The following is a 22,228-nucleotide window of genomic DNA, read 5'->3' on the forward strand; positions in this document are numbered from 1 at the left end:
TGAAACACTTCCTACATAAAGTCAAGCCAATCCTCACCATGTAAAGTTCAGTCAACCATACAGAGCAGCATTCTGAAGTTTTGTGGTCATAGCCCATCCAGTTTGAAAATGACACACTTGCAAACAGCCATGCAAATCCAGCTGAAATCCAAGAAGGAAACTTATTTCAGTGGCAGCTCTGAAAACAGTGGTCATACCCACTGCCTGCCTCAGGATTTACACCTGCAGGTTTAGCTAAAATTGTTTTACTCTATCCACCCTCAGCTGTGCACATTCAGCAGTGTCTTCTCACCCAACACAGAAATAAAAGCAGGTTTTCCTTGTACAGAAGGACACATCCCCCCAGCAGTATCAGCATCAGCAGACTCTTATCCCCTTCCACAAGCCAGCATAAAAACAGTGAAATAACTTCAATGGGCTTCAAGAAATATTTACTCTGAATCTCCATGGAGTTGTATTCCCCCAGAGGTACTACAGCTCAATGTTTCCTGCAACCACATAGACTGCTATAGCTATTTATACTCCAACTAGAACATACCATGCAAAATTAAAGTGGCTACTCTCAAGGAGCATTAATAAAAGCAAAGAAATTAATGTCATGAGGTTCTATGGCTTACAAGGGACTTCTGCTTAAAAGTGCAATACAACAAAAAGATTCCAACCCCTGTTGGAGCTCCAGAATTGCATCCAGGACGGATGACCACCATTGTGATAAGCAGTAATCTCAACAGCAGCAGGATCGCTGTTAGCAGGGGGACAGAGAAAGGGCAACCAATAATCCAGTTTCTCTGATGGTACAGGGCTGTCCTCTCCCAGCTGAAGCTGTGGCCCAGCACTGCCTCAACAGCTTGTCACCATGTGTCCCACCAGAGATTATATTCCTCTCCATGCATTTGAGGTGTCTATATGAATAGGCCTTAAACTGTCCCAGCAAAAATGAGCCTGCTCAGCGCTGATCATTTCCTTTTTATTAAGCGAGCTCACTCGGTGCTTCTTTACCCATTCCAACACAAACTGTTCAGACAGGAGATCAGTGCAGACAACCCTTGTCACCTGCCAAAGCTGTCAGTGCAGAGGCTGCACCCCTGATGTAGCATTGGCGCGTCTCATAACACATAACTGTACAATTAACAAAATTTCAGACATTTTTAATAAAGCAAGACTTATTACTATGAAAATCAATTAATCTAATTTTATATCTCCACTATGCCAAGCCTGTTGCATATCTCCAGGCCTCTTAAGCATTCACAGGCCTCAATTGTCCTCTGCAGACCATGGGAAGAAGCACTGCTCTCTGTGGTCTTTGTCCAGATGTTCTGCTGTTAATCAGTCCTCCCTTCCTGTCACAAAAGTGCTTGTTAACAACAGTACACACTTACTTTGTTTTTTCTGTAGGCCTGCATCCAGACAGTTTGGACACTTTTCTAGTTTTGCTTCAGCTTTTCTTCTGACAGATACTTTACCTCAAAACTGACAGCCTTTCCCCAAGGTGCAGTACACACAGCCATGCCTGTACACTTCTAAGCAGATTTCTCTCCACCCTGAGTTTTACAGATACAGCCCCACAGCTCTTTGCTACAGCACCTCCTTTCTTAAGCCCACACCTCAATGACAAACCAAAAAGGGAGGATATGTGCAGGTACCGCCCATGCAAGGGACTGATCCATGGGAAGTTTTTATGCATCTTTTCACTCCTACCCACCCTTCCCACCTCCACATTTACTCCCCTTGATAGATCCGCAGGAAACTTTTCACCTTGCACAACTTAATCCTGTTTGGGTTTTGCCCTAAAGCCCAATAACTCCCACTGTCCCCGGAACTATGTCGTACAAACAGGAAATTATTCTCTCCCTATCACATGAAAACCAGACAAAATTGGTATAGCTGTCAATAATAAGTGGGAAAAGGGCTAATAAGTTTGCCTATAAGTGTATTTTACATTCAGAATTATAAAAGAGGCATTATTATTTCAAAGAGATGTAATTATATTCTCCTGTTTCACCAGGCAACAGGACCAGTGTCAGGCAAAAGGCCACTGGCATACATATTATAAAAGGTAGAAAAAATAACATTGAAGATGCAGAAAGGAGAGGACAGGACAGGCTGTGGGAAGTTATCAGCATTTCAGCAAACGGTGAAATGCTGAAAGACTTAAAAGAAATTAATAACTTCAAGGGAATCAGCTGAGCACAATAACCATCAGAAATGCACCTGAATGAAGTGATACAGCACAACTGATAAAAGATTATGAAGTGAATATACACTTCAGTAAACAATGACTGACCTTAAAGAGATCAAAAAGCTCAGGCCATGGCAAGGAAATGGATCTTTTGAAGGAGAGGTGTTAGCCTCAAACAGGTTCATTAAGAGCACAGTCTTTCACAGAGAATTTGTTTCACTGGCTTATTCTATTTTAGAAGGAAGCAGAACTGATGCTGCTGCTACACACTCTGGCTGCAATGTCCCACCCCATGAGCCCAATGATTCTCAGGGTCCTCACAGTGCTACAACAGGCTGTAAAACCACAGCCTGCAGGAGCAGGGGATGAAGACAGAGAAACTGAGTTTCTGCACAGAGCAGAATTTGGGATGGTGTAATTCCTACACGCTTCTCTTCAGCCTGGGTAATCCTTGTGCTGGGTTACACATCAAAATGGAAGACCTCAAACACCAGAGCAACAGATATAAAAGCAGTTGCAGAGAAGAAATTACTAACAGAGGTGTGTCAGTTTAGTCTCCTTTTCTTCATTCCTAATCCAAACCTTGTACCACAAAAATCCCAGATGAGTCAGTAGGCCAAAATGCAATTATTCCCCATATTAAAACTATGCAGGCATAGGCAGAGAGCTAACACCCCGACTGATTTAGATCCTGAGCAGACAATTGCTATGCTCTGCACTGCACTAACCTGTGCTTTGCCTCCTCTTTCAGTCAACTCCCACCTCAAAACATCTTTCCAGCCACCTTGGACAGAGGCAAAACCTCATCCCTTACCTGGTGATGTGCTGCAAGCGGGAGCAGGGACAGACACGGCGGAGCTTTCTGAGCACAAGAGCCAGCCCACTCATTCTCTTGTGCTCACAAATTCTCTTCTTTTCTGGCCTCACTCGCAGATAAAACTAAGCCGCTACATAGAGACAAATCCTAAATATTGACAGCTCATAAAAGGCTTAGTACTGAGGACTGCTATGAAGTATTATTTCATGGCATAATTTGCTTTCCCAAGCAAGCTGCATTTCACTACCAGAGGAGAAGCTATCGGAGGTTCAGAGAAAGCTTCTGAATCACAGCTGGGGAGGCAGGCACAGCACAGGGCACAAACACTGCTGGCATCTGCCAAACACCTAAGAAAAATTATGTACACCTGTACAGGAAAGTGTAAAGCCAACAGCATTCTCAAAGCACACAGTGTTATGCACCAAGTGTGTGAGGTTCATTCTGAGCCTTGGGAGTAAGCTAAAACCAACCAAGGCCCCCATGGGAAAAAAAGTTACTTTTGATTTTGAACAGTTTGTCAATTCAGTTTGCTGCTTGTGTGAGCACACAGGGTGGAGTAGACCATGGACACAAGTGAAAACTTAAGAATATCAAGATTTTATTTCAACATCAGAGCAGACTTAAAGCCTTCAGCTGACTTTACAGACACTCCTTGATTTTTCTTTCATAATATTCACAGCAGTGTTTTATGATTTAGCCTTTCTTTACCAAATGCTAACACCTAATTTCCAGAAACAGATCCTTTGCAAAATGGATTTTACTAAGCTGATTATTTAATATGTCAACTTTGTTCTTTTAATGATACTAAATATTTTCTGCCTTCACATTTTGTGGAAAGCCCCGACCATTCATGCCTGCCTCGGTGATTGACATTCCCTTCCCAGCAGCTCATCACATCCTCAGGCACATCTGAATAGACTTCTGTGTCCAGAGGGAGGGGATATTTAAGAGCAACAGATACTTTTGGAACCATGTGTTTCAGAAATTTCCCACCAATTTGACAAATAAATTATAAAGTACCTCCCTAGTTTCAGCAAAGTGCTTCTGATTTGCATTTCTGTAGATAAAAATAGGATTCAGGGGAAAAGTGCAAGACAGGCCCAGCTTGATTCAGTTCCCTGTTTATTCCCAGTGCTAAGTGAGTCACTAATGAAAAGCTAATGGGACAACCAGCATCACTGGCCTTTCCTTAAAAATCCTTCTGGAAACAGAGATGGTACCACAAGCATTTGAATTCTCATCTTCCCTGCCCACGTCAGTTCTAGAAAGAAAAAATTCCAGACATCAGAGGCTGGACCAGGCTCACACCAAGGCAGTGGTGTGGGAATGTTTCCTTGGGCAGCTCTGGTGCCAGGTTTCCATTCTGCTGCTCAGCCCAGTTTCATTCTCAGCTTGTTCCCATCTGCACGGGCTGTCCATCTCATTTTTGACACTTTTATGTCAGAAATTACAGCAGTAAAAAAACAAAAGCAGTGAGGAACCTGCAGACACTAAGCCATAAATGTCTAGGCTTATCCTTCTTGTGCTGTGGGATGAGAGAACAGACACAGGGATGAAGGGCCAGCAATTTAAAACTGGTCATAACATGTCAGCTAATCCACTGGAACTTTGTGCTAAACACAAGAGGTTAAGACTGAAGCAGGGGCTAAAAAAGGGTGGAGCACTGATACCACTTGACAAGAACACTTCAGTTTCAGCACAAGGAACAAGACTCTCCAGTGACTGCAAGCTCCTGGTTTCCTTGCAGGGGCCATTAGCTCAGCCTCAGGCTTGTTTCATCCTTCCCTGCAGGTAGCTTCTTGCTGCTCCCCTTGAAGCAAAGGTCCCTGAGACCAAGCAGGACCAGGCTCAGCCTGAGCAGAAGTCTGAACCAGCTCGGCAGCTCCCATGCCCCTAAAGCGGCACCCCTCTGTCCCAGAGCACTCATGTCAACCCTTTGTCCCAAACTGGGATTACACATAATCCTCTGACTCAGAAAACCCCTTCACTGCTGCTATTACTGGATGCTGCAAGTGCATCATGCTGAATACTTGCAGAATTCCCTTGGCTTCCCCTCGGGGGGCTGTGGGATGTTCCCAGGCTGCAGGGGCTGTGGGTACCTGCAGTGCCCCTGGTCACACATTCACTGCTCTGCACCCACCCATCATTGTCTGCACACTCCAGCTGGAAACAGGAGGCAAACACAGGCAGCAAGTGGGAAAAAAAGAGTGAAACAATCACCTCAAACAGGAGCCACTCCTTTCTCTGAATCCCTTCCCTATGAAGTAATTGTGCATGTAGTGACAAGACCTGGCTTCCCAAACCAAACCAAACCAAACCATAGCAGCAGCAGCAGATGCTGCACATGTTCAGGAACTTTTTACTTGGTCATTTTCTCCAGTGGAACCCCAGGGAATTTTGACTTCTCTCAGTTCCTGGAGAAGTTATCCTGCATCTCATCTCCCGATCCGTGCCCAGTCTACCTGCCAGTCCCTTGGCCGCAGCGTGTCAGTCCCTCCTTCTCCCACTGCTCACCTTTACCTGAATTGTTCCCAAAAGACATTTCATCATGACATTTCTGACATCCCAGCTGACATTGCTGACATGACTGTAGTGGCACAACCCCCAGGCATCACTACCTGTCATGGCTCTACAAGGCACAAACAGCTACTTAAAAATATGTGGTTCATTCAAGCCACATGCAGCTCCCTTCTGAAGCTCAGATTTATCACCACCTCTCCTCCTGATGCATGGCATAGCCTTGCTCCAGCTATTCTTTCACTGCCTTTTAAAACTGAAACCAGTAAAATTAATTTCATTAGATTTGTAAGGTATGTAAGAGACACTGTATTTTCTTTTATTATCTTAATCTGCAATTTTCTGATTGTTCCCTCATCAAAAGAACATAATTACTACAGTGCCTGTTAGTTTAGTCTTTATGGAAAAAAAAAAAAAGAAAGCCTAAAATAAGCTGAGACTGCAAAAAAATGTAGTGGATTCTGGCTCACTCTTTGAAAGGACTGAAGCATTTTTGTCAGCTGCCTGAGTTCATGAAAAAAGCTCAAAGGTGGCTGCAGGAGGTTACGAATGGAAAGCTCTTCCTCTCCCCAGGGCTCACTGAATCGTTTAAATACTCAGCTTAAAACAGTAGAGGAATGCTTTTCTATACTTTAAAAAAAAATGTTATCCTCTTCACCGCCCCTTTTTTCATATTTGTGGAAAAAAGATGTCAAGAAGCAGCTCTGAAGTGCTTGTTATCTGTTCTGTAACTAGACAGGACTGATGGCCCTCCTCATTGCAGGGCAGTTGGGCAGGATGATCTTTAAAGGTCCCTTTCAACCTATTCTATGATTCCATGTTCTACATTGCTGTTAAAGCAACGCGTCCCTCTTCCTGCAGATAAAAATGTACTTCAGAAAAAGAATGCAGAGAAAATCAAGTCAACTCACCTGTCTTTCTGGCTTCATTGCCCAAGATCAAACTGCTCCACTTACATCCAAATCAGACAAGAGAGAAAATTTGAAACTAACCCACAATTAGGTGCTTGGCATTCAGACTGTGAACAGAGGCAGAGCTGGATTGTTTGCACAGAAAAACCTTGAGGATAACAACGCCAGACAGCCGTCATGAGCTTACTTGGATACAGAGTACAGATCAGGGCAGCCTGTTTGGGCATGCAAATGTTCCTGAATTTTGGTGACCTAAGTCTAGCTAAAACTATAGCATGAGGTCGTACATTCAGCCCTAAGGAAAGTCAGATAGATTTCAACCCTTAAGTGTCATTTTGTTTTGTGGCTCATAGCTTACCAGGGACGTAGCAAGTGACAGCAAAGAGTTACACAGTGTAACATACTCAGAGGAGTTGCTCTAGCAAGGCAGGACCATTTAGAAAAGTGACACGAACATTACCAAGGTCTAAAGGCAATGAGATGTCACAAAGCCCTTCACAGGTTTTACGTTTTGGGCCTTCTCCATGTAAGGAACGCAACAGGAATTCAGCCCTGACCTCTTCCTGCCACCAGCTGAGCCAGATCACAAGGCAGTACTTCCATAATAGAGGAAATGCAATAACATTAGCTATCATGTTCACATCAGGAACTTCTGGCTCTTAACATCTCTGTTTCTGGAGGATTCCCACTTGTTCTTTGCAGGTGGTGCACAGATAGCTGTGATTTCCTCGAGCTGCAGGCACAGCCAGGTCAAAGCTCTGTGTCGCAGACTCTTCTGAACCACACGTCAGCAGCATGGAGAACACTGGCCTTTCACTCTGCTGTGGGTTTAGAGTATCCCAGCAAGTAATCTCTGAACTAGTGAGCCCTGTCTGCTCAAGTCCTGGAACACATGATATTGGGAATCCAGCCAAAAAATGTTTCCCTGGAAGGGAAGGAGTGTAGCCAGTCTTGAGACAACCACCAAGCCCTTCAGGCATCTCAGTTGTTTAGCATTTTTGTCATTTTCCTTGTTAAAATACTGCTTTAAAAATATTTGGCATGTCTGGAAGCTAGCAGCATAATCTTAATCCTTGTCTCCATCATTAATTCACTGAATTATGTCTTCCCCTGGTTCCCAATCAACCTTTTGCCCTGGTGCCTCAATGTCAATTGTGCTATTAGTACAGCAGCTGGGAACCAGGGCCCCTCTGTAGCATTAACTCCATGTCTGAGTGCAGGGAGAGGAAAAAAGGCAGGCCCTGCTGCGGGGTTAAAACCAGAGCCAACAGCAGGTGGGAAGGCAGAGGAAAGGGATAATAAAAACAAAGACATGCATAATTCTTCTCCAATCAGAAACAGCAATCACAGCTCACCACCTGCTCTTAATGCTCTTTTTCAGTGGACAAAGTCATCAGAGCAGTTTGCAGATAAACACAATTAGTTGTTTAGTTTAGGCATTCGTAGAGATTACGGGGCGTTAGAGATTACTGTGCAAAGAGAGCAGAACACATACATGTGGACACAGCAGTCATGCAGTGGATGCTAAATGTTTTAAGGGCATTGCAGAAAGGAATTAGAATATATAAGAGATGAAAAAAAATGGAGAAAATTAATCAAAGAATAGAGGGATTAATATCAGGCAAGCTACAGGGGTTTATCTCTTCCCATTCCTGGAAAAGCCACTCAATGGAAATGATGAAATCATCTCCCTAATCAGAACAGGAAAAAACCCACTGACATACAGATATGCCTTTTATGCAGCAGGAGAAAGACCAAAAGGTCTTTTCTCATCTCCAGTTTTAATGACAAATACAAATTATATAAATTATTTTGCACCTGACCATTTGTGCTATAAGAAGCATGAGCACAATCCCAGCAGATAAATTGAAATCCTCTGAGAGAATCGACTGGAACTGGCTGGGTGTCCCTGCACACAAAGCCATGGCCCTCCCTTGTATATCCTCTGCAAACCTACCTCCTCCTGTTAAGCCATCGAGTTTTTATTTGTTTAGCAAGAGGGAACCATGTTGCTAAAGTAGGTTTCTTTAGAAACTAAAACATAGAAAGATGCCTTTTTGAACACAATAGGTTTTCCAGAAACATTCCTTTTACTTTCACTGGGAAACTACCACCACATCAACCCTGGTTTGATCATTCACAAGCATATTGCTAAGCTATTATTCATATGCTGGGAAATATTTTGCTAGATGGCAAGTCTGTCAAACAACAGTAATAATTCTTGTTTGCAACAGCTAGGACACATGAAGCATAATCCCAGATAAAAACTGTTTATAGGGTTTTCTGTCCTGCTCTTGTCAATCACTACATACCAGACTGGTTAGCTCTTTGACTTGTTTTTGTTTTCCTTTGAATGTTTTCACTCTTTTAAGCCAGTTGTCACAGACACAGTTGACATTGTTTTGAGCTCACCTTTTTATATTTTCCTTATGGTTTTGCAGAAATTTCTCAGACATAACTGCAGGTTGCTTCTGGCATTCAAACCCCTCCTCTGGTTTATAACAGATTCAGTGCATAATTTTATTTGCCTTGGCCATAATCGAACTTCTTAATGGCATTTTTTCTTCAAATAACTGTGGGTGCTTTTATCTATTCCGTCTTCAAATCTATCACCTCTGAGGTAACAGGGATGAGCTCAGGCCAGGATGGGACATCAGCCCATAGGTGGTTGGGAGATACAAGGTAAAGGTCAGGACCAGGATTTCTCTTGCCCCTTTCCACTCTTTGCTGGACCCTGCCCCATGCATTTTACTCAGGATGTATCCCAAGGACTTCTGCCCCACCACAGAAGTGGCCCCACCCTTTCCATCTATCTCATCGTTCAGCACTGTCTCCCAGTACTTGAACACGGTCCTACAGGGTGCAGACATGTTCCCACCATGAAGGGAAACATTTCATCCCCTTGCTGCACACAGATCTGGCACACACACAGTCCCCAGCCACGCACGTGCTGCTGAGTGAGCTCAAAGACGTGGCATTATTAAAGGGTGAGCAGCTTTTGTTTGAGCTCATCTAGAATTAATCAAGATGTAGGCATTACTTGTATACAAACCCCCTTTTCCTGAAGCCATCTGCACAGTGACATTAAGAATGGCAAGTGAGCTACTGACAAACCATCTGATTTGCATTTGTGGTTACAGCACACGAGAAACTGTTGGGCTACAAGTAAGATCCAGAACTGCTTTTTCTCCCTAGTGTCAGCTCAAGAGAAAAACGTAACAACATCCAGTGAGGAAGCACTGGAGCTCTATGCAGGATAAAAAGAAACTAGACCTGAATGCTGAAGTACTTCAGATACACAAACACTTTACAGAGCACACTCCAGTCATCCATAAGTGCTTAAATTGTGTATTAGGTCAGACCTTAAAAGGGGGGGGTGGGGAGAATAAATGATAATTGATTGATTTGTGATAACATACACCAACAAAAATGTGGGGTATCATCAGTGCAGCCCTGACCTCTGCCAGCTAGCACTCCCAGGATTTTCTGCCCCAGCAGACTGCTGGCACTTCCCTCTCCCACCGAGGTCTCTGGAAAGGTGACGTGTAGCAGAGTGCAAAGCCTTCACATGATGGGAAGCAAAGTGGCTGCTGGTATTTCATTTTAAGTGGCTCATCTAAATTCTATAAAATCCTGATTCCAGAATCACCATATATGGCAACCTTCATTGCAGATTTCAGCTTTCCCTGTTAGGGCAATATCAGACTGGGCTGCTATTAACAAAAAGGCAAAACCACTGAGATTGTTACCCAAAGAAGCCTTTCTCTCCATAACATTTAAATGTTCTGTTTGTACATGATACCATGCACTCCTTTGCATGACTTCTTTTATCAAGTATCTATCATACACTTATTTGAATGAGTGTTTAATCCATATGGTAACTGTGCACAAAAATTCAAATTGTAAGTAGTGCTATGAGTTTGGTTCATGCTATGTGTCTTTTAACATATTTAGTCATCTCCCTGTCTGCACATCCTCCTCCATACAGTATCACTGGTGCCTGGTGAGACTGCAATCCGTTCATAGAGATGCAGATATTCTACTCAGTAATAGCTAATATTTTAACTTATTTGCTATGGCCTGTAACCACACAGGTACAAATCTGGATTTATGTTTTTTCACGCCTTTGCAGTTGTGCTTTATCCCATACTGCCATAGTAGGTGACACAGCCTACAAGAGACAGTCATTCAATTAATTAAAGATCACTCCCTGCCACTTCAGGCACACACAGCTTGTCTGCTTTTGTGCACTCACTTGAACACTTAGAGCCCAGCCCTGCTCTCATTACATTTGAAGTTACAGCAACTCCACATGAAGAGAATCTGCCTTTGACCACGTACACAGAAACATAACTGCAATAGTTTTCTTTTAAATACATAAAATACAGATGGTTTATACTTTAAAGATAACTACAGCTATCAACAGGCCAGATTTCAGCTTCATTTCAACTCTGCAGCGCCCATATTTGGCACAGGAAGGACTTTTCAAATGTAAAAACCCCAAACACACAGCAATCTTATACATGTTCAGGGTCACATTTCCAGGGCATTGCAATGTTTTGCTTCTTTACGGTCACAATGACTTAAGTTAGTCCAACCTCAGGAAAAATGTTAACATTGGATGAATGCACCCCTTGAGAATTTTTATCTGCTTACCCAAAATATGCTGCAGGTCGTGTGAGCCTGCATGGCTCCCCTTGCCTCAACGAGGAAATATTTCCTGGGAGTTTCTCAGGAGCAGAGCTGACAGCTTGCTGCCATTACACAGCCAGGCTGTGAAGTGCAATGGGAAGCACTGTGCTGGGTTAACACCTTCCATTGTCAGCCTCGCTCTACAGACTGCTTACTGGCTTTGGGGAGGGTTTCCCACAAAGGTGATCAGGCTCTTAAAGTGTGACTATGGACTCTGGAGATGCTGAGAGTTTGCACTGAGTTCCCCACCACTCACTGCCTCAGCAGCACAAGCAGCTGCAGGAGCAGGGGCCATCCAGCCCGAGATGCTGCTATCACCCTTTCAGAAATAACACTTTGTGATGCCTGGGTGCTCCATATGGATGCCCTGATCTGATCTGCACAGCGCCATCCAAAATGTTCCCAACTTCACTGGCCCAGAGAGTGAGGAGACAGCACAAAACCTCTGCAGCTGCACATGGAGGGGCCCTTTGGAGAGCACAGTAGAGGGGCAGAGGAGCGTGTGGACACAGCACTGGCCACAGGATGAGCTGGAGAATGCACATGGGCATACCCAGGAGACTTTTTCTCAGCAGGATACGATTCACAGCTCCCATCCCTCTGTCTGCGAAGATGCACCTCTCCTGCCTAATAAAATGAAATAAGCAGTGTAGGATGGGATAAACCAGCTGTTCAGATAATTACAGTGGTACGGGAGAGCACAAACAGCAAAAGCAATGGGTCAGAGGGTCTGATTCAGGGTCTGAAAAGAGTTTTGATTTCTTCTGTCCTGGTTAAAGAAACCACATTGTTACACTTGTGCTTTGGTTGGTTTGTTGGTTGGTTGGTGGAATTTTTTAAGATACCTTTCAAGCTGAAGAATTTGTAATTCTGATGCTTCCTGTGGGAACTGAAGCAAATCCTCAATATGGTGAAACAATGAGGCTCCCAGCACGGGGAGAACAGGCAGATCTCAAGTCTGGGGAGAAGAAGTCCTTTGGTATGCTTATAACCACAAGAAGGTCATCCCAATGTCATTGATTAGTCAGATGCATTTTTGCCATTTCAGACACTAAGGGATACAAACCATCCAGTGTCAGAAATCTGCCAAAAAAAAAAGCCTTGGCAAATGCCGAGCTCTCTGTGCTATGTGCAAACTGGCAGACACTCCAGGTTTCTGCCAACTCATATAATTACTCTTTTAAAAATAAAATAAAAAAAAAAAAAAGAAAAGAAAAGAAATGTCTCAGCCTAATTTTTCCATTTTTTAAGACAAGAAGTCTGCTAGATGCTATCTTTCTCTCAGAAAGCTTGGTGGCATAGGTCAGACAGAGATAACCTGAAGTAGACGCCTTTTTTTGCTGTTTTTCTCCCTCAAGAACCTAGTCCTTGTTCATATTCCCAAGGTACAGACTGCTCCAGAGCTTGGAGATTCGGGGCATAAGATCAGTCATGAGCTGAGATGTTCATCTCCTCCAGCAACTGAAGGTCTACACGATGAATGATTCACAGCTGTCCTCACCATCGCCTACTCTCTGTCTTCAGAGAAATGAAATCTTGCCTTGGCAAAAAAGAAAAGCAACTGCATTTCTACCTCCTCTTTCAATATTTTTAAACTTTTCTTTCATTCCTGTTGGAAATTAGATGTTTTAAGAATAGGCTTAAAAACAAGGTTAAAAAAAGAGCATGCAAATACATTTGCACATCATGAGCAATTGCTGAGGTACTTTCATGGCTTTATTTCTTGTTTATTCCCACATAGGAAACATTCTGAAAAAAGTTTTTAGAATGAAAAGCAATGAAGTCCCACTGAGGTATTTAATGTTTTTCCATTAGAGGTTAAAAACACAGATTAAAGAATTTTGTCAGTATTTAGAAAAATGCAGTATTTCTCTGGAAACTTTGGACACAGTAGCAGCTGGATTGAAATACAGAATACAAGACCAAAGGTGGTTAAAACACAACCCAATCTAATTAAACAATCCAACCCAACCTGTCTGAGATTTGAATCCTGATGCTATCACTTGCTTTTCTCCCCTTTAGTGAATGTGGTGCAACAGTGAGACCAAAGGAGAAACATTTGCATCAGAACCTAGATTTCTGCGTGAGTCTCACTGCACAATCAGCAGAGAGAAATGCAATCTGTCCTTTGCCAAGGTCGGTGTCCTAGACGCATAAAACAAGCTGTAGTGCCCAGAGGTGCTCCTCCAGCTGCCCCACAGCCAGGGGTGGGCAGTTTGGGAGGGCAATGCAGAGTTGTAAGCTGGGGAGGGACATTCCCACTGCTCCAGCAGGACAGGAGGAGGAGCACGCTGTGGAGCTGATGGTTCCATGGGAGGTTTCGTGAGAGGAGCTCAGCAGGGCCCCTCAGTCACTCGGAGAGGACTGGATGCTTCTTCCTGTGCATCAGCTTGTTTAAATGGGAGGAGACAAGCAGGACAGAAAGGCTTAGAAAAGGAAAACAAGAACAAGTGGAACAAAACATCAATATACTCCACTATTTTCTGGACTAGTGGAAAACAATTCTCCAACAGTCCTGACTGATGCTCAGTCAGAAACAGGCTTCTAATTGAAGGTAATTTTTCTGTCCCCCGAAAGACAAAAACACCTGTATTGTGTTAGTCTGCAAAACAGGAGCACTAAGGGTTGCAACACCAACAACAGCTTCACTCCAAAGAGGAAAAGTTACTCTTACACTCAGTGGAATTGTGTATGCCCCAGGTAAGAGATCACAGCTCTGCATACTGTGACTCCACAGTGGCAAAGCTTCCTCACACATTTCAGCATCTTTAAGCTGAGGGCACTTAATTTGCTGCACAATTGAATCAGTAAATGGGCTAAGTGGGTAAAATTTCCTAGAATGATGGTGGTTTTTTTCCTTCTTTTGAATTATGCTTTAAATATCGCTACTTATTCAAGGACTCCCTTTAACCAAGGAGAAACTAAAATACATAACCAAACACTCATCCAAGAACATTTAAAGTGTCATAGGAAATGCTGTTATATTGCCATAATTAGTCATAATCATGAACTCCCACATTCATCATGTTTCTCAGTACGTATCTGTACTACCACAGCACCTCGGAGTCACCAGCATGTACTTAGGCTCCAGTTCTAAGCACTTTATAAACACAAGCCACAATGACTGCCCTTGTTCCCAGTTTACAGTTCACTAACCACAAGCTCCTTCTCTTGCAAGTTTTATCCCCTTGGCACAGCTCCTCAAGCTAGACATTTCTGGCTCTGACCCCAGAGTCAAGTGCCATCACTTATTCAGACTCTCATCCTCGCTGTTCATCTCACCTTGGGGTAAGAGGGGATCCTGCAACCTGTGGTAGGAGGTTACTTGAAAATTCATTGGGCAAGTAGCTCTCCATTGTTGCTGCAGAAGGATTACTCTGCAGCTGTGTTTGAGGGCACTGCTAGCATAGTCTTTCTTCACAGAACCACTAGTCATAATTTCTGCATTTATGTCTACGGGAGATACATTTCAAGAAGGCATCCGTTTTTAATACAAGTATTTAAACAAACAAAAAAATTATCTGGAGGCAAGTGTTACATGCAGGAAATTAAATATTTAAGCGGCACTGAAAGCAGGACTTGAAATCCATATGTTCTGCAATTTGTATCTTTTTCCTGCTACCGGAACCAGTAAAGCCTCAGAACCTCAGATGAAACCCACAATTGAATTGCTGGCCTCTTCTTGGGTTTTCCTGTATCCAGAAACTAGAGTTACTTTATCAGAAGATGCTAAATTACTTAAGCCCTAAAAAGCCATTCATGGCTGACCACTCCCTGAATAATTTCTCAAGTGTTTGTTTCTTATTTAGATTGTGTATGGTGCACATTTTAGTGCTTGGCTGCATTATACAGATGAGAAGTAAAAGCAAGTACAGGTTTGGTAGAGAGAACAAATCAAGCCCAGCTGAATTTAGTGATTTGATCTGCCATTCATTTACAGCCAAAGTAGCTGCTGCTATTTGTATTAGTTTCACACAATAAAGTATTTACATTTCTTTTCTTAGCTTACACTATCTAATTAGAATTATGAAATAATAGGGGACCCATACAGCAAATAACTTCATTCAAATCCTTTGATACTACAGCATAGCATGGTATGGCAAGATTTGCAGTGCCACTTATGTAATGGCCTAAGACATAACTCTTCCTTCTGAAAAGTTCTCCTCCCCAATGGAGGAGACAGCAAATCCACCACACAGCTTGTCTCAGCTCTGCTGAGATGTATTTCCTGTACCTCCTTCTTGGCATTAGCATTTCTGCACATCCATACCTGTGAGGGAAGCTATTGTGTGATTTGGGGGCAGGCTCTTGTTCATAAGGAGCTATTCACATAATTACTAGGGTCAGATTAATTTACAGGATCACAGAAGCTCTGTGCTGCAAAGTTTCTTAACACTCCAGGAGTGTTCAGGACTGCCCTGCACACGGGATAGACCTCACCTCACACACCTTCCCACCACAGCAAGGCTACAGCTTCACTCTCTGGTCACCTCAGCTGCCTTGTATCTCTGGGAAAGGCCATTCAGCTTTTCTCTTGGCTACCTATCTCCTAACAGCAGGGACACTTAATAGTTCAGTGTTGTTAGCATAGGCATTTGTTCAGTATTTCTGCTGCCACGATTCATAGCCATGCACACGTACAACAGTCCTTTCAGAAGGGGAATTTTTTTGGTGGAGCACTCCCACAGAGCAGGAAGCTCCTCAGATCTCACCCACAGGCAATGAGCAGCTTCCCCCTCACAATGATATCTTACTTCCAGTGCAGGTAGATGTTGGCAGTCCAGCTGGTTAATTTTTCCTTCAGGCACAGTTGTACTGAAATTAAACTAAAGCAAGGAAAAACAGCAAAAAGCCAAAAATCCAACAACAAAAAGACTACCAAAAAATTGCCAAAATACTGAACACCCACCAAAATAAATTATGGTCACTTTTTTTTTAATTATATTTGTTTGGTTTTGTTTGTGCCAGTATTTGTAGTGAGCACTTCTATTCAAATAAAAGACAAATAGCAACCACCTGTTACATTCACTTGCCAACATATCTGTATTGAGACAGAAGCATTTTCTCTGTTTTCCATGGCATTCTGATGCTCCAATCACCAGAAATAAGACAGGAATCCATAAGAGGTGTAGCTGGAATTTAAAAGCAATGCAGAGGTGAATTTCAACTGATCACATTACTCACTTTGCCAGTCCCTCAGACTAACAGGAACATTTCTAGAACATCCTCCAGAAAACAGTAGGACCACAACAGTTACCCCCAGCCACACAGATGTGGTTTGGAGCAGTTTTCAGCAGAAGTATGAGATGCAGAGCACTTCTGTCCCTTCAAATGAGCTCTCATTTTCATTCCCAGCCCTTCACACTGCCAAATCCAGATTTTGTGCAGTGCACTGTTCAGTGGTGTGGACCATCAAGACAAATCTCTTGCTAATGTATAGGTTTGACATTTTCAGATTTATTCAGACATATTACCCATAAAATGGCTCTAACACAATAAAGGATATAATCAGAATTGTCTGTTCCCAGGATGTTTGGCACTTCATAACTCAGATGCATTTAACTCCTCGATAACTCTTGTACATTTGGATAATTTGCTGTGGTAATGTATAATCTTGCCTGGTGGATTCATACCTTAAGAAATTTAATAAATTCCACAGAAACCTGCATAGCCCACATTTACTAGTCATCACTCCATTTAAAAAGCCCATCCCAGAGTGTCAGCACCGCATGGTCTCATCATGTTGCTGCAAGGCAGTGACGATCAGAAGAGCATTTTACTCCAGGTTTCTCCACACCAGAGGTGGAAGTGGTGGCTCATCCTATTACCTTCCACTGTTTCCAGACCACTCCAGGTCGGAGAGAGCAAAAAATCACTTTAGGCTCAAGGTAAAATGCACATTCCAACTCTTCTTCACACCAGTCAGAGAAGGAGGCCAAAGCCAGAAACAGAAAGAAACAGAAACCTGCTCACCTCTACACACAAGTCAGGGCCAAAAGACAGGAACCAAACAGGAAGGAAAAAGATACCTGTCAGTGCTACATCCTCTGTGACTACAGGACTTCAATTTTCAAGGCAATCTCCTCAGCACCACTCTCAAGTGGTGCAATCACCATCTCTGGAAGTGTTCCCAAATGTGTGGATGTGGCATTTGAAGACATGGTTTAGCGGTGGACGTGGGTGTGCCACATCAACAGTGGGACTTGATGATCTTGGAGATCTTTTCCAGCCCTAAGGATTCTAGGAGTCTGTGAATTCCTAAGCCAGCAGCAGGGCATCAGTGCCTCAGGTCTCTGCCTGTGCAGACAGATTTCATTTCTAAATGAGCCCCATCTGCTGATCTCTGGCATGGGACACTACAGCATGGGGCACCCCAACTTCTCAACAGTGCTTCACACCCACTCCTTTAAACAAAAAACTGTTCTCTGCAGGGACATCGTGGAGTGTATGAGCTGAGGGATGTGCTATATGAAAAATTCAGTGAGTGCAGGACCCACAAAGGCCCAAAGTGCACCAAAGGCCCCACCAAATGCCTTCCCATGCCTATCAAAATCCAGCTTGCTACTTCATAATTCAAGTTCCTGCCTGCTGTTAAATAAATATCTAAAAGTAGAAACCCGCAGAACCACAGAGTCACAACATGGTTTGGGTTGGCAGCAACCTTAAAAATCATCTTGTTCCAACTTCCCTGCTGTGGGCAGTGATGCCTTCTAGTAGACCAGGTTGCTCCAAGCCCCATCCAGCCTGGCCTTGAACACTTCCAGAGGTGGGGCATCCACATTTTCTTTGGTCAACCTGTTCCTGTGCTCATCACCCACACAGTGAGGAATTTCTTCCTAACATCTGATCTAAAGCTGCTCTCTTTCAGTTTAAAGCCATTCCCCTTGTCCTGTCACTGCATGCTCTTGTCAAAAGTCCCTCTCCATTTCTCTCAGAACCCTATTAGGCACTGGAAGGTGCTCTAAGGTCTCCCTGGAGCCTTCCCCTCTCCAGGCTGAACAGTTCCAGCTCTTTCAGGCTGTTCTCACAGGAGAGGGGCTCCAGCCCTCTGAACACCATCCTGGGCTGCTCTGGACTCACTCCAACAGAACATCTGCTCATGGGTGTCAGGCTGCTCCCAGCCAGGGCTGCAGCTGCCCAGCTGTGAAGCTCCTTGGCAGCTTTTGCCCTTAGAAGGGTCACTGTGTCCCTGACATCTTGCGCAGGAATGCTGAACTCATCCTGAATTTTAGACAATCAGTCTAAAATTTTCAATCTAAAAAGAACATGATCCCGCAAAGAGAGCCAAAAATTCAGGTCTCATCAGTGCCTTAATTACACTGGGTTATTTGCCTTGTTTGCAGCTTTACCAGTATGAGGTAATTACACTTATAGGAAAGCAATGTTTACAGCTGGAAACACTAACAGGAACAGAATCTATAATGTTGAAATCCACCTAGAGAGTGCTATTTTATTTCATTTCCCCTCTATTAAACACTTCTGCAAGAAAGCTCCACTGCAGACAGCATGGGACCTTCCTCTCTGAGACTTTCCAGCACAGTGGTGACCCAGACTGTTCCCATCATCTCTGGGCACAGGATTCCTCCCATCAGTACCAGACCGAGTGGCAACCTGAGGCCATCAGTGCTGGCCAAGGCACCCTGCAGAGCCCTTGGAACCTGCCCCACCTCTTGCAGAAAAAAAACTGCAGCAGGAGCTCACTGCTGTGAGGGCCTGAGTACTGATGTGGAGAACTGGTGAGAAAACACAGTATTATCCTGTCAGAACCATACAAATGTTATAAACTCCACACTCTCCTAGAAAAGGCAGTGGGAAAAGCACCTGCATATCCAAAAACAGGGCTAAAAGGGTGCTGTTCCATTTGTCTAAGCCCTACATCAGACAGTTCACACCTTTCCAAAAAACATAGGGCTAGACAAACTAGTCTATTGTAGATAGATTTGTTTCATGAACCACTTGTTCATTTATTATGATGTAGATATAAAAGAGTCTTAGAAAAGAATTTCCTCTAAGACATTTTTGATAAATTATTGGGTTCTGAAGAGCTCTGGAAGCACTCATTGATCACTAAGACCCTTTTTAGTATTTCCTCAAGTATTCACCTCTTTTCTTTCTGTGATTTTTAATTCAAAGATGTAAGTGATGATGATTTTAGGGTCAGCAGGCACACCAATAGTTCATTTATCAGTATACTTTGCTCATTCTTCTTTATCTTATCTCAGCACAGAAAGCTGTGGACTTTTGTTTTCTTTAAGTACTAAAGATTATATATGTAAACAGCAACACAGCTAAGAGTAGAAGTCACTGAGCATGGTGTAATTATGTAGGTAAACAGCATCAAAGCTAACAGTAGAAATCACTGAGCATGAGGCCATCTGCTGCAATGAATTTTCAGAGTATCAGAGGAGGTAAAATGTGGCTTTGTCATAAATTTCCATGAATTTTCTTACAGCAAAACCTTATGTTTCTGTACAGCACCTCCTTAGAGAGAAGAATCCCTATTCATCTCACATGCCAGTCAGATAATATTTCTCAGGACAGGTTGAATACTCAGAGTCTGCTACAAGATCTCATGCAATACAACAAAATAGGGTAAGAAATGCAGAATAAAACTACATCAATGGGAAGGTAGCTAAGAAGACTATAACTAAGCAGGCTAGAATTTCACAAGAATACTCATATTACCACATTACTCTCAGGGTTTAAATAATAGCTTGGTTAATATCACCAGGGAATATCACAAAAGCTGTGAAAATTACCCAGTGCTGGGGTCTCAGGTTTTGAGTCTTGCAGAAGAAGCAGCCCTACCTCCAGAGTGACACCACTGTGCCAGGGGAGCCTTTGGTGTTTCCCTCAAACCATGGGTTCAGTTGAGGCACCAGCTCCTCCAGGCTGAGCCACGAGCTCCATCACCCTCCAGTCTTCCTCAAAGCCTCATTCTTTCACTCTAAGCCTGCAGCCAGGATGTGCCAGCTCTCTGCAAGAAGACTCATTTTCCTGCTGGGTGTCACACAGTACACTGAAACAACTGTGTCATTCAGGGAGAGGTAATGTGCATCAATTACTGTGACAGACAACAAGAGATTGACCTAATATGTGCATTAATACAGTACCTGTTCATTTCTTAAAGAGGTAGTTTAGACTCATTGCTCCTGCAGCACATTACAATCTCAAATATAATTAATTCCAGTTTTAAGTGCAACAGCTAAAGACATTCAAAAATCAAATCTGAAAAACTTATTTTTGATTCTATAGCAACAAGCTGCTCTCTTCATAGTAAACATCTCACAATAAAATTACTAAACTCTTTTTTTTCTTGAGACTTCAATACAGAGAATTGCTTTCGGACTTGAATTTTGCATGACAAGTTTCAGATGTATTTGAATTTATAAGGCCAAACAAACAACTCCTGAAAACAGCGATTTAAAGTTTAAACACGAGCCTTATGAAATAGATGATGTGGTTAGATTAGTTCTCCAGAAGTTATAAGAGATACTGCATTCAGTTTAAAATGTCTTAAAGTGTGACATGTCACAAATATCTGCATTTCTGGAAGGTGATACAGCTGGCTTGTTCTCACTGGCTCAAACACACTAAGAATTTAATTTCCTATTACTCAAAACTGTAATTTTTAATTTGCAGCAAAAAAACAATAATTGCGACAACTAATTAGCAACAATGAATGTCTCAGCAGATGCAAGACTTACTCAGTGCCTGCCTCCAATTTCCCATCACATCCTTTTCCCCACACACCAGCTCCCCAGAGGGGAGATCCCCACAGTGCCCAGGAGGAGCAGAGCTCTGGGCCTGGTCACTACACACTGGGTGGCAACAGCACCTGCTCAACATATCAAAATTACCATCCAGGTAACTCTGTTATGAAAAATGTCCAACATTCAATAAGACACTCATGCTCAATACTCTCTGAGTTTCCTATTCAAGCCCTGGAGACATGACCAGCAATCCTGTGAGATGCCAGATGCTGTGGAGCAGCCCTCAAGCTTCTTCTCCTCAGAACTACTCTGTACTTCCTAATTCAAGAGGCTTTTCTCTTCCAGAACCAACAGTAGAGAAGTTTCCTTACTATTTACAGCAAAATACATGCCACATGCAAAATGCTGCGAGTTTATTTGCTACTAACCAGTTGCTGTATGAAGTATGAGATTTAAACACCTTTTTTGTCTAAGGGAAGCACAAAGAACAAAGCATTGCTTGATTGGCATAAAAGGAATTTTTTGGGAAGGAAGAATTTCCCTTGAGCTTCCAGTGTACCCAGGAGGAGGAAATGTGAGCAAGCCCTTGAGTCAGGCAGGATCCCAAAATGACAGCATCGGACTTTCAGTGCCACAGGGCACAGCTGCCCCTATGGTGGGCTGGATATTAGCCACTCTTCCTCCCTAAAAAGTGAAGTGTCCTTAATACAAAGCATGTGGGGATTGCATGATTTAGGGAATGCGAGTTTGATTCTGGCATTTACTTATTACAGGGAACTAATTTAAAAAGGAAAAACAGATGCTACAGAACTTTGAGAAAATATCCTGAAGGCTGATTTACAAATCCCTGGTTTCAAACTGGAAAGCACCCTGCCCAACAACACACAATGAACAAGAGACCAGCAATGGCGAGGATATAACATTCAGAGCTTGGCTTGTAGACTGGGTCAACACAAACTGCATTTCTTTTGTGCCTAGAGCATAAATCAGCAAGCACACGGTAAATTGGTGCAACATAAAACAAGTTGCAGATTTACACCACGTTAGCTGCTCATTGCAGCAGCTGTCCTGAGCCCTGAGAGTCAGCATTCAAGGAGCAACCAGAGGCAGCAGTCACCCTGCACATCCACATCCTGCATTGCCTGCACTCAGCTTGCAGAGCCCACCACGGTGTCTGCAGCAATCGCAGTAAGAGCAGGTGTCCTTTGGGCTTCAAAACACTGCACTCATAACTCACGCTTTTGGCAAAGCAAGCGAGCCTGAGAATCAATGTAAAAATCTCAGCTGAGCTCAATAATCAATAAAATGTAAATCTCTGCCTTTTGCTCCTGGGATGATGCTTACTTGATTTTTTTTTTTTTTTTTTTTAATTCTTGTTAATAGGTGGGTTTGTTATACA

General features: G+C 43.1%; 1 protein-coding gene across 4 annotated transcripts in view; it reads right to left on the reverse strand.

Annotated features, from left to right (window-relative positions):
- HTR2C (5-hydroxytryptamine receptor 2C) overlaps nucleotides 1-22,228 on the reverse strand; it is a 263,993-nt gene that overhangs the window by 156,639 nt on the left and 85,126 nt on the right. Inside the window, exon 1 of one of the 4 annotated variants that reach the window (XM_010403265.4) lies at nucleotides 2,994-3,015. The exons of the other annotated variants lie outside the window; for them this stretch is intronic. The gene's annotated coding sequence lies outside the window, so the exon portion shown is untranslated. Of the gene's footprint in view, nucleotides 1-2,993; nucleotides 3,016-22,228 lie in introns of those variants that run through there. 4 annotated transcript variants of the gene reach the window in all.

This window comes from Corvus cornix, chromosome 4A, assembly GCF_000738735.6.
Source record: "Corvus cornix cornix isolate S_Up_H32 chromosome 4A, ASM73873v5, whole genome shotgun sequence".
Classification (NCBI taxonomy): domain Eukaryota; kingdom Metazoa; phylum Chordata; class Aves; order Passeriformes; family Corvidae; genus Corvus; species Corvus cornix.